General features: G+C 43.0%; 1 protein-coding gene across 4 annotated transcripts in view; it reads right to left on the bottom strand.

Moving 5' to 3' along the window:
• Positions 1-13,044, bottom strand: part of PEAK1 (pseudopodium enriched atypical kinase 1) — a 108,046-nt gene that overhangs the window by 49,583 nt on the left and 45,419 nt on the right. For all 4 annotated transcript variants that reach the window (XM_017745154.1, XM_017745157.1, XM_017745155.1 and 1 more), the window contains one exon: positions 13,002-13,044. The gene's annotated coding sequence lies outside the window, so the exon portion shown is untranslated. The remainder of the gene's footprint in view (positions 1-13,001) is intronic.

The following is a 13,044-nucleotide window of genomic DNA, read 5'->3' as shown; positions in this document are numbered from 1 at the left end:
CTGAGAGCATTATTTTCTTTCAATATTATTATTGTAATATTGAATGATAAATGTAATACCACAAGTGTACAGCTTTAATTGAAATGTAAACCAAACTGTTTGATAGTCTCCTTCAGTTGTCCTTTGCTACTTATGAAAATAATTCTAACAATTACTGTGCCCAAAAAATCTGAGAAGGAGATAAAAATCACTATCTGAAAGTTAAGTAGTAATTCAGGGGTTAAAGTCATATAAATAGTGCCTTCTTTAAAAATACACCTCTATAGTTTGCATACTGCTGTAGCAGAGAAGTACATATTAGACATATTTATAAACAAACACCCAATGGGAAGAAAATACAAGTATTAGATCTGTTGGGATATTCTGAGATATTCAGATTGAGAACTACAAAAGACATACACATCACAGGCAGAAAGCTAAAGTAAGTGTGACCAGATAAAAGGGGACCTAAAACTGAGAAAATATGATTACAAAAATTATACTATTAATGAATTCCAGGAAGAATAAACTTAGCCAGTTTTTTGAGTGAAAGATGTTAAACTCCAGACTGTTTAAAGCCATCCCATAGCAACCTGTCAGAACCTACTGGGGAGGATGTGCTAACACCCAGCCAGACCCTTCTGGACACCTGCTCTAGCAGACTCCACAGGAGATCACGGGCCTTTTCCCACAGCATTGGCTTTGGGAATGATTCCCACGCTGCCCTTGAGTGGGTCTGGTGTACCAGCCCTAGCACTGGGGGCATTTCACCACCCTGTTTGAGACGGTCACCACATCACACAGACCCACATATCATGTACAAAATTCCAACAGGTAACTTCCAATCCAGATAATGCACTCCAGCTTTTAAAGAAACACTGTAAGTCTTCAATCCATATAGTAACCTTGTGGACGTGAGAACATGCAATTTATGGCAATTATTTTATAAGGGAGAAGGAGAGAGGTTATAACAAGATTATGAGCAACGAACTTCCAAACCCAGTTCTAAAATTATCTTCAGCTTTAACAAATCACAACTCTAACCCCCTCTCCCTTCTGTTTATTCCTAAAGCCTTTCTTCTTTCTCCTCTTGTGCTTAATCTGATCTAAATTCTTTCAGGATGTCAAGGGGATAAATCTGCTATTAAGAGCTACTAGTTTCCATTTGCTTTTTAGAAGTGGGTGTGTGACAACACTCTGAGGCATTACACAGGCAATTAGGTATGCACAGGATGCCCTGCTCCACAGAGACAATACGCAGAGAAGTGGAGGCTAAAACACTTCTGCATTAACAGGAGGACCCTTCAAGTGCTTTGCAGAGTGTGCTCCAGGGCCACTCAATTGTCCCACAGTGTCAGTATTCCAAGCAGAAGACATTTAACTCTGTTCCTTCCGAGACCAAAGTATCAACACAGGAATAGGGTATTTATGCAATGCCAGTAACAAGATTTCTACCTAGCAATTTTCTGCAACTTAAATGTAAATGATGCATGAAAAATGTGTTCTTATGAGGTATTAAACACAAGCCAAGTGCTTTAACAGAAAAGTAGGAAACACCCCAATGATCTCTGTGTTTTGTCATCATCAATGACTGCAGCCCCAAGGAGCCTCCAGCTCCTGCCAACCCAGTAGCAAATAAGGACTCAGTGCAGCTTCGAAGAAATTATGGTACTTTCTTATGTGCATTCAGAAAGAGACAGTCATGAAGCATTGCCTCGCTAAATGTTATGAAAGTTCTTATAAATATTCATGTGCAGCATTTGTACTCTGAGTATTTAATCATTTCTTTACATGAAAGGAACAGGGAGAAGGGGAGAGGAAGAAACTACTGTTTCTTCAATTCCAAAGAGATCAAGGCAACAGAAAAGGCAAACTTGTGCACAGGTGATCTATAAATTAATCAGCACCAAACCCAGAAACCTACAATAAAAGAGAATTTTTTCAGGTAGATTTTCTGTTTTCATTCCATCTAAAGCTACACGATAGTTTGCAGGTATTAAACTAATGATTTCTTTTCATCATTTGAATTACTTGAATTTTGATCCTTTGAATTTTTACATCATTGGCTTTTAAAAAAGAAGACTGATCTGTTGCTTCTGACATTTGCATGAAGACAGATTCAGCTGGCTGCACTCTGCACCTCAAAGCCCATTGTCCAGGTAAACCCAACATCAGAGCAGGAGCCAAACATGGCTGCCTGGCTGGAGAGGCTTTGTGCCACTGGACACTCGATCCATCCCCTCACAGCTGCTGGGCACTAAAATAGCAAGACTGAAAGCCCTGTCAGCATCCTGTGCAAGCACTGCATGTTGAGCTCCATCCATTGCACACAGCCCTTGATCGAGCCTCTCAGACCTAAAGTTTATCAATACTGCTGAGAATGAATATAGATTTCTGTAATACATGCTGACAATACAAAAGCCTGTTCACAAGTGGCTTGTGCACAAAAGAGAAAAGATATTGCAAAACAGCTTTGACATCAAATTATACACCTAAGAGAAAAGCAAAGAGATGTGGAGCAACAACACCTGAACTGCTCAGAAATCACCCAGCAGAGACAGCAGTGAGGGCTCTTGCCTTGTGATGTGGCCTCCAAGCCAGACCAAGAAAGCCCCTGACATTCTTTTCCCTATCCTTCTGCACTGGGAACACCAATTCTTGCTGGAGACACGTGTTACACTCAGGCTTTGGGTACGAGTGCCTTTGCAGACACCACACTCTGGACGTACCTCCCATCCAGGATGCTGTAGCTCGAGGAAAAATTAACAACGTAAGATGTTTATTACTGCAGGCCCAGCTCCTTCACACATACCTTGGCTGGCAAGCAGACCTAGTGCTGGCTGAACAAGCTGGGACAGCAGCAATTACAGTGGAAAAAGCTTATTGCTACGGTGCTTCTGGTTCCCTATTGTATCAGTCAAGGCAGATTCCTGCCAGCTGTACCTGTCTCTGCTCTCAGGTGTATTGGACCAGTCTCAGTGGAGTCACTCCAGGCCCATACCATGTTTAGAATTACAAAGCAAAATGAAAAGTGGTGCTGCCTTTTGCTTCCCTCAGGAAAACTGCCTCTCGCAAATGGTTTTATCATTTTCATTATATCCTGTTTGATTTGCTTTACCATCTTGACTGGAACAATAGCTAAGACATAATAGAAAAAGATTTTTCCACAGGCTGGTTCTAATTACATTAAATCTCAAGTGAGATACGACATTTAAATAAGAAACAACAACTGCAGAGTCTGAGATAATGACATACCGAGATACCAGGCTTTTTGAGAGTGCCATTAAAATGATGCATGAAGCATTACAGTTAACTCCAATTGGGTTTCAACATGAAAACCATTCCTTCTGTGGCACAGTGCTGCAAAGAGAGGTCAGCATTTACTGCACTCAATGTGCAACTCAACAATTAGGAACCATTATCCCCTATGCTGAAGTTGCAACACAGACACAGGCTTAAACTTCTGTATGAGGTGAGGCAGTTGGGAAGGCAGGGTCCCTGGGATTAATCACCTCATGAACCACAAAACAGAGCAGAAGAGGTTCTGAAGAGCTCCGGGATTTTGCTGCAAGTTGTACCTTTAACATTTTGTCATCATAACTGAATTCTCTTAAGTTTCCTGGAAAACATATCTTTAGATTGGCTGGAAACCACTGAAATATAGACATGCAAAATGGAGACTGTAGCTGTGTGTCCTACAAACACAGTAGAACCTGTCACAGTCCCATTGCTCATTTGTTTAACCTTAGAGGCACCGCACAGCTGTGCTGCCAACACTGGTGCTTATGGGGCCCTGCAGCAAAGTTCCCTGCTGGGAATCAAAACTGAGGGAAGGGAACTTCTGTGGGGAGAAAAGTACTTCAGTCTTTCCCTGTGCCTCCCTTTCCTTTGGCTACTAAGTGCTAACCCAGGCTAAAGGGAAGGAGAAGGGTTGGCCTGAGGGGATTGAGGGCACCCTCAGTCAGGTCACAGAAAACACTAAGTTGGGTGGGAGTGTTGATCTGCTGGAGGGCAGGACGGGCCAGATCCATGTGCCAAGGCCAGCTGTATGAGGTTAAACAGGGTGAAGTGCTGGGTCCTGTCCTCAGGTCACAACAACTCCCTGCAGTGCTACAAGGCTGGGGGCAGAGGGACTAGAAAGCTGCCCAGCAGAAAAGGACCTGGGCAGCAGCTGAACGCGAACCCAGGTGTGCCCAGGGGGGCAAGAAGGCCGATGGCACCTGGGCTATTCCAGCAATGGTGTGGCAGCAGGACCAGGGCAGTGACCATCTGTCTGTGCTGGGCACTGCTGAGGCCACACCTCAGGTCCTGGGGTCAGATTTGGGCCCCTCACAACAAGGAAGACATGGAGGGGCTGGAGCGTGTCCAGAGGAGGGAATGGAGCTGGGGAAGGAGCTGGAGCACAAATGTGGTGAGGAGTGGCTGGGGGAGCTGGGGAAGCTCAGCCTGGAGGAAAGGAGGCTCAGGGGCACAACTCCAAGACAGGAGGGTACAGCCAGGTGGGGTTTGGACTCTGCTCCCAGGCAACAAGTGCCAGGACAAGAGGAAACCACAGTGATGAGCCACAAGCTGTGCCAAGGGAGGCTTAGGTTGGGTATTAGGGAAGATTTCTTCCCTGATAGGGCTGTCCAGCCCTGGCAGAGGCTACCCCGGGCAGTGGTAGAGTCACCATCCCCAGGGGAATTTAAAAGCTGTGTGGATGTGGCACTTGGGGACATGGGTCAGTGGTAGACCTGGCAGTGCTAGGTCAGTGGTTGGACTCAAGGATCATAAGGGTCTTTTTCAACCCTAACAATTTTCTGATTCTATAATGAGGGGGAAGAATTTACCAATTGCCCTTGCTCATAGCTTGTCACTAGGCTGAATAACATCAAACCATGGCTAAGTGCTCCTCTGCTGTATGGCTAGAGCTGAAGCCCGTCTGTACATACACAGTGGCTGTCAGTTTCTTATCTGTCCAGCTGGTTTTGCATAGCTGTCATAGGAAAGTTTCAAGGAAATTAGCAAGATACTGAGGGGATTAAGACACTTTGTTTCAGTCAATACACAGAATCTGTGATTCTAAATCCTATACTCAGAGAATATACTTTCACAGAAGCAGGTCAGTAAGTAAAGCATTCTTGTTGAAGTAGCAAAATATTGATTCTCTATTAATAATCAAGTGCACAAAAGAAAATTTACAAAGTTTATTTCAGCACACAAAATAAAATTATTTTCTTGAGTGTATATCCCACACTTCAGCCTTGCCCCACTGAAGTGCTCTGACACACAGATTGTCTGTGTTCACCCAGTGCCAGGGCACTGCAGGATGATGGCTCAGACACAGCTCAGTACTTGCAGTTCTATGACCACATGGCAAAAGCATTTGCTAAATGCAGCTCAGGTATCTGCACAGCCACTGCTGGAGATGCCTGTCTGGATAGAGCCAACCTGAATGGAAAATACACATGCAACTATTACTACTTATGACAATATTTAATTTGCATTAAATAAAGAAGGAATTTAACGGGTACACCTTTCCCTGTCAACTACTGTTTTGTTAACTTCCTTTAGGCACTTATGCTTATAAGACATTTGTAAGCTAAAATTAGATGGCCGTGCTCACCTTCATGTACCCTCACCACTTCTCCTGACACCTCTGAACAGCCCCAGCTTTCAAACTGCAGCAAATCCACCTGTGGGAGGGGAGGAAGGGTCGATTTCTGTCAGGTCAGGGAGCTGAGAGGGCTGATGAACATCAGCAGTGAGCACCAACACTCAGCCCAGAGGAACAAGGCTGTGAGGCCACAAGGGAGGCCATCGGAGCTTTGTCTCCCTCTGCTCCCCAAGAATTGTCAGTGGAGGTTTCAGCAGGTGAGGAGCAGCGGGTTTTGTGTAGCATCATGGCCTGAACAGATCCTGTTCTAAAGGCTTCTAAATCACACTGACTGTCCTTTTTTCCCCCCAGTTCTTGGCATAGACCTTCCACACTGGATCCCACTGAAATGCCAACATGCAGTTTTACATGGAGACTACACAAAAGGCTGTTTCTTCCCCAAATAGAGGAATAATTTGAAAACTTGCCAGTCTTGCTCATGAGTTGGAATAGAGGCTGGTAACAAGAGGCTGCACAGGTCACGATGACCTGAGAACTGAAGGGAGCTGAGGAGTGTCTCCCAAAGCCAGAACATCCCTAGGATCCAATGCCAGCACTGCAGTGCTGGTAACTCCGCAGCATAAGGGCAAAACCCAGAGCCTGAATTCAGCAAATGGGCTGTGATCTGTGGCACTTGCAGTGCTGTATCCCATGGCTCCTCATCAACTGTTCTGTCACATACACACCTGATTTGCCATCCAACTTCCTTCCTGCACAGGCTGGTGGTCTCTCATTAAGACCAAAATTTACAGAGCCGATTTCAGCTTTTATAGAACCCACTGTGCTTTCTAAAGATCCACCTTTTCTTCCAGTCAACTGAAATAACACTTCCTGTCTATGGCTCCTGGGGGTTGTTTTCCCTTTTTATTTTTTCTAAAATTTATTTAGAACTTGCAATGCCTATTTCTCAGCCAGACTGTCACGGATGTTAATGAGATTTATCTGCACAGTCTCTCTCACTATCTGCCCCCTTTCATTCCTTGACATACAAGTGCTTTTATGTTGCAGGAAATGAGGACAACAGAAAGCTGCAGATCCCATGAATGTAAAAATTGTCTTGAAGGCATGGAACAATCCAGCCCTAATTACAGCCAGCTGGAGCCTGCTCTCTTTGCACTGATACTTAGATAATTAACTGAATACTGACTGATGCAAGACTCAAGTATGTCACTACCACTCAGATATTCAAGGTTAATTTTTGTATCCATCACCAATATCAAGTGTAATGGATATTATCAGCTAAACTCTTGAAAATCAGTAACACAGAGTCATAGTCAGGCACGGATTATTTCTCCTTCAATGAGCTTGGTGCCATCTTTCTTTAGCTGCATGTCTTTTTCATTAACAAGGCAACCTCATAAATTTTGATTTATTCAACACCTGTAAATTCACTCACTTAAAGCCCTAAACTTAAATACACTGAAACAACACTGATGTAATAAAATAAATCCCAAACTGTCCCAGTGGGCATTACTGGAGTAATACCTGTTTATTTCTCATAGTATGGCATCTTTAAATTGGTGGGTGTGTGTATCCTCCTCAGTAAGCTTTACATGGATGTTGAAAGCAAACAGTACTATGCCAAAAATCAAACACCCTTATTTGACTGTCAGTGCATATATCTGAAACTATTACAGGCGAGGACAGCAGAGAGAGTGCTCAAGAAGTCTGAAATGTCCGTAAGTCAGAACTGTTGATGCACTTATCCTCCCGCATGCAACAATGCATGTTTAAATTGTGAGGTACCTGAACTGTGCTTTCAGCAGAAAACCTGAAAGAGGAAGTCAGTACCAACAAGAGAAAGTTGTGTGTCTTAGTTCCACTTTCAGCAGTGCTTTCCCTGAAAACAGGGATTTTTGGACAGATCCAATCCCTCTGACTGGTTTACAGCTGCATTGATAGGAGAAAACACGGTGTCACTGCTTGTTACCAAGTGGTACTTTTATTTTTAGTTGCTAATTCAAGAAATCACTGTGAAAAATTTGAAGTATTTTAACCTGGTAGAGATGTTCATAAGAACAGCAATACAGCACAGTAAAGGCACAATAAAAGAGAAACATAACTAATCAGTAATTGTTGGATCTTGGGTAGGGCTATACAGCAGATAACCAACATGCATCTCAGCTGCCAGCAGTGCTCTCAAAATATCTGGGTGGGGAGGCAGGAATCTAAAGAATCCGGAATAGGGATTCTTTTTATTTTGTATTTTATTTGTCCTTGCACCTTCTTATCTAGTAATGGAAAAATAAACAATCCCAGTTATGTTTGCACATGGCCTACCACACTCCTTCAGTAGGAAAAGTCTGAATTTTGTGAAGTATCTTTGGAATGCCACTGTAATATAAATCACAAAGCACTGCCACCACAGTGCAAGTTAAAGTGTAACCTGCAGTTTTCCCCAAGAGAATACACAGAATTTATATCACCAGAAATGGAAAGCAACAGAACAAAAATAAAAGCTTAGCAAAGAAAGTAGGTTAACTCATAGAAAGAATGATCCATAAGACAAGGCTGAAAAAGAAAGCAAGGCAGGTATTTTTGGAAATATTTTGAAGTCTCTTTAAAGCCCTGCCTATTTGCCTGTGAAGTATTTCTGCTTAAAATATAGATATGCTAATGTTCATATTTAAGATAGAGATGATTGGGCTCAAAGAACGCCTGCTTTGGAAGAACAAAGGAAGAAAGACTGTGCACCATCAGCAGTTGGTTCTGAGTGCATTTTCTGAGTTATCCTGGGGAGAGTGAAGGAATCACAGGATCGTTAGGGTTGAAGGGGTCTCTGGAGGTCATCTAGTCCAACTCCAGGGAAATGGATGTTTGAGAGGAAAAGTTGCATTCTGGATAAATTGAAGAAACCTTCTGAATCTGAGAAGCCTTCAAAACTCCAATTATTTTGTGTTAAAGGGGGCATAAGAAGTGTTGCTGCAGCAACTCGCTGTATGAGGTGGGTGCTGTAGTACCCAAGGAAATCCAACACCGCCCAGAACCTGGGGACAGTGGGACTACCTGCACGGAAATGATTATTGCCTGCATCAGGTTCAAGTGTTGATTATATTTTTCACCTAGAAGTTCATAGTTTTCTTAATTAGCAGGATCTGAACTGTATGCAGGTTTTGGCTGTGGGGTTTTTTTTTTTTGGGGGGGGGGGGGGGGGGGGGGGTTTGTTTTGGCTGTGGGTTTGTTTTTTTTGGGGGGGGTGGGGGAGGGGGTGGTTTGTTTGGAAGAATGGGAATGTGTTTCTTGCCAAGGCCACATCACATAATAACAGACTAGAGAAAAATGAAAGGACCCAGTATAAAAAATACAATGTAATTATCACCAACTGAGCAACTGATAAAAGAAATGACAGAGTAAAATACACAAGTTGCACATGATGGAAATTCAGGGAGAGTGAATTTGTTACAAAAATGGAGCAAATGAAAAGAGGAGACCTCACCATAAGCAAAACCTCTCACCTCCCAATCACTGAAAATTCCCTACTCCTGCAGTAAGCAACTGCCATCCCATCACAAAAGGAGCTACAAGACACCCAGCAGCAGAGCTGCTTGGATGTAACTTACAGGAGCATGTCCAAAATGAAGAGCGGGAGCCTCACACACTTAGAAGACGATTTTTCCATTCTGTCCTGTTTAGTTGAAATTTCCAGCCATCACACCAGCATGAGTTCAGCAAACACAGCATCAGCTGCCTTCTATCAGCTAAACTGACAAGGACAGTATTTTTAACACACCTGTGATGGGCAGATTTCAGAGATAAGTCTAAGTGAAAACAGAGACTATCACAAGCATGAAAAATCTGAACTGCCCTCTGGAAAGAAGTGCATATAGGGACACGGAATAAATATTATTAAATTATTATTGCTTAGTCTGTCAATGTTTCCATTTTGAATCAGCCTTCAGCCATCAAAACCTCAGCTGGAGAAGTCTGGTTGAACCTGACAAATGAACAAGGCAGGTCTCAGGAAGAAAGAAGTCTTTTTTCCTTACCCCGCAACCCAAACACATCCAGACTTCAGTATCAGCTTTTTTTGAGATAAATATCCTCAATTTTGCATCTTTCTTTTGTACACATATAAGTGCAGCTAAAATGCTCCCCTATCTGTTCCCTGTTTTAGCACTCTAATTCTTTGATTCCTGCAACCCTGACAGGGAAGGCAGCTGGCCTGTTCCTCACAGGGAGCACACACAGCACAGTCCTCTGTGCCCAGTGCTTCTCCAAACTACAAGCACACAGAAATTGATACAGCAGTTGGAGTCTGGAAAACTGTTCAGGAATGCACAAAGGAAATGCACTATAGAAATGTAAGATCATCAAAAGAATGTTATTATGGTTATTATCCTAAAGAACCATCTAAGCCAGTAGCCCCTCCCTGCCCCTGCAGATACCTCGCTTTATCTACTGCTCCCATAGATCACAACAGGCTCCTCTTCAGTGCCAGTATTTTCTGCTCCTTCCTTGTTCTATGTGCCAAGCCAAAGAGAGGCAACAAAGGCTGGTGTTGTTCCTGGAAAAAAAGGGGTTCTGCAGGAGTCAGTGGGCAGTTTCCTTTCATGCACACACAGGATCGTGTTCTGTATGGTGAGGCAACCTATGCAAACACGTTCCTGGTGCGATGTCTTTTCAATGGAAAGCATCCCACGGAATGTGTGTGGGTCTTGCACGTGGGACACGAGCCTGAGAAGGGTTTCAGAAGAATCCTCTGTGATGGCAACTTGCTGTGTGGCTGCAGAGCCAGGCAGGCTGAGGTGTGTTAGCTGCCCACAACCTCCCATTGTCCCTGGGAAGGTGGCGACTTCCTCTTCATAGAATCTTTCCCCTTATTTTGCTCTTCCTTCCTGATGATAAATGCATTTTCTATTATTCCAACCAATTCAACATTACTTTTAGAAATTTTATCACTCATTCAGATTTCAGTCAGTGAGTCAAGCGGAAAAAATGTATTCTCAAGCTGAGAGAAAACCCTCCCATTCAAAATCCCCGAGCCAAGAGCACCTCCCAGGCAACATCCTCCAGCTGTTCTCAGAAACAGAAAGAATATGTGCACTCAGTCAGTTCCCACCTAGACCACTCCAGAGCATCTCCAGCAGGAAGGAGATCTATCTGCCCAAAGCAGAAACCCGTGGCTCTTCCCAGGCTACCCAGCTCACCCAGCACTTCCCTCAACTACAAAAACCCCTTCATGTTCAGCTGATTAACATCTTCCTGTGCCAGCAGGAGAATCTATCCCATAGCATTGTTCTCCCTGTTCCTGGGTCTCTGATTGTCACTTTTATCAGCTAAATAATAGTAATTTGAAGGCAGAAACAATTATGGGAACCTGTTTCCTCAGCTGAAGCCCTTGTCCCCAGCAAATTTACAGTTGGTGCTGTTTTGTCAAAGGCTGGATGCATGAAGAAGTTGCTCTGCCAGGCAGGGATGTACAAGGAACAAACAAAACATCACTTTCCAATTTTTTAGAAATGTTTCCTCTAAAACAACAGTGGTTACAATCTGTTTGTATCTTCTCCTGACCTGCTGCATACAGACAAGCCAAAGTGGTGCATTTTCCTTAGTAAGAATGGGCAAGAGTTTGTGACTAGGACTGCTTTTTAACTTGTGCTGCTCATATTTCTAGCTCTAAAGTGGCCTACAGAAACCCCAAATCCCACTGAAGTGCTCCAGCTCCAAAACTTTCGCAAAACAGACATGAGAGCTGGAACTGTCTTTTTCTTGTTCTCATTAGACACATGAGTGAATCAGATCTAAGGATCTGTGCACACCTTCAAAGAGAAAGGACTGCAGGACTGCAGGGAACAACAGAGAAAAGGCATTAACAAGAGCACAGTAAATCTGAAAACTTGAAAGAAGAAAAACATTTTTCTTTTAAGTTCTTTTTGAGCTTCATTTGTCACCACTGCAGACAGATGGAATCTGCAAGCCCTCCCTTCCTGCCAATGCAGCAGAAGACACTGACACAATATAGAAACAACTCTGGCAATAAACCAGACAACTCCTAAAGATGGGAACTCTGTGAGGGAAGAACCTGGCAGCCTTCTGAACACCTGATGCACTGGCTGAGCTCTAAGTTCTTGGTAGTGCTGGCCTGAGTGTGCTCTCACAAGAGACACAGGAGCCTTACTGTGGATTACAGACAGAACTGTGCCATTATTCTGCCCATTTTCTGAAATCCCACCCTTAACCTCACAGAAATAAGGACAAAATCCTTCTGGGGCACTGACTGTTCTCCCATTGAAGTTCTAACGCAGCCTACGATACGGGGGTGGAATGAGTATCTTACCTGGACTGGTAAATAAGAACAGGTATATTTGTAAGGTTCAGAAATGCAGGTCTAATTTTTCTACCATTGGTCATATAGAACTACTGTCAGATCTGTTCACTCTCCCTCTAAAACACAGAGGGTAGAATAAGAAAGAAGCATTTCTAACAAAATCACAACACGTAACAGATTTCCTTTGTTTTATTCATGGCAAATGAAAGAAATGTGGTGAGATGCTGTTTTTCATAGATGCAGTTACGTTACAGTTTTCAAACTAAGGCAGGTTCTATTCTGCTGGGGTTCTGTGAGGCTTTGAGGAGAGCATGAACACCTTTCACTCTCCTGTCTCAAAAGACATGGAAACATCATCTTGATGTGGTACCAAAGATGTGGTAATTCCCCTCTACCCTTCTTAAAGCTTCTGTTTTTAGTGGCCAGTTCTACATTGTTACAGAGGCACAGAGCCCAAAATGGGATAGCAAGAAAGAGCTGGGGGTCTTTCTGCTCCCAATTTAACTTTGAAAAGTAGCACAGTTTTGTATTCCTGACTAGTAAACTGACCCTAGGAAGACAGGCATAAAAGTATTTCAGATGTTTAATACCCAGTTATGAATGGCAGAGAAAAAGATAAGCAAATAAGAACAGCAAAGAAAAGAAGAAAATGGAAAAAGATTTTTGAGGAAATACTCAATGTCAGCAGAAACAAACAAACTTCCTAGTGTGCCATGTAAGTGTGTCTTCCCACATGTTTCAGGAGTCACATGAAGTACTTAAAATGTAACAAAAAACAGGGACAACAACAGCTTCTACAACCTGTTCCAAACTGCAGTTTGCTGGGCATTGGGTAGGAAGACAGTCAGTAGTGGAGAAACAACAAAATCTCTTTTTGTTTTTCAAAGATGAAGAGATGGGATGAACCCACTGGAAGAAATTTCAACTACTGAATAAAGCACCAGATACTAAAATTCCAACTTTTTGCTAATGAATGAAGCTCACAAAATCGTATGTTTGGCTCTTGTAAGATTTCTCTATTTAAACTCTGGTAGTAGTCAAACAATATCCTCTATAATCAATACAAATTATCCTATGGTATCGTATTGGAAATAAAAAGATGACAGAAAAACGAGTTACCGCTTAAGTCCGAGGCATTGAATTCATTCTCATGTCAATGGCT

This window comes from Corvus brachyrhynchos, unplaced genomic scaffold, assembly GCF_000691975.1.
Source record: "Corvus brachyrhynchos isolate BGI_N302 unplaced genomic scaffold, ASM69197v1 scaffold309, whole genome shotgun sequence".
NCBI lineage: Eukaryota > Metazoa > Chordata > Aves > Passeriformes > Corvidae > Corvus > Corvus brachyrhynchos.
Note: the sequence above shows the minus strand (reverse complement) of the source record. Positions and strands in the feature narration are given on the sequence as shown.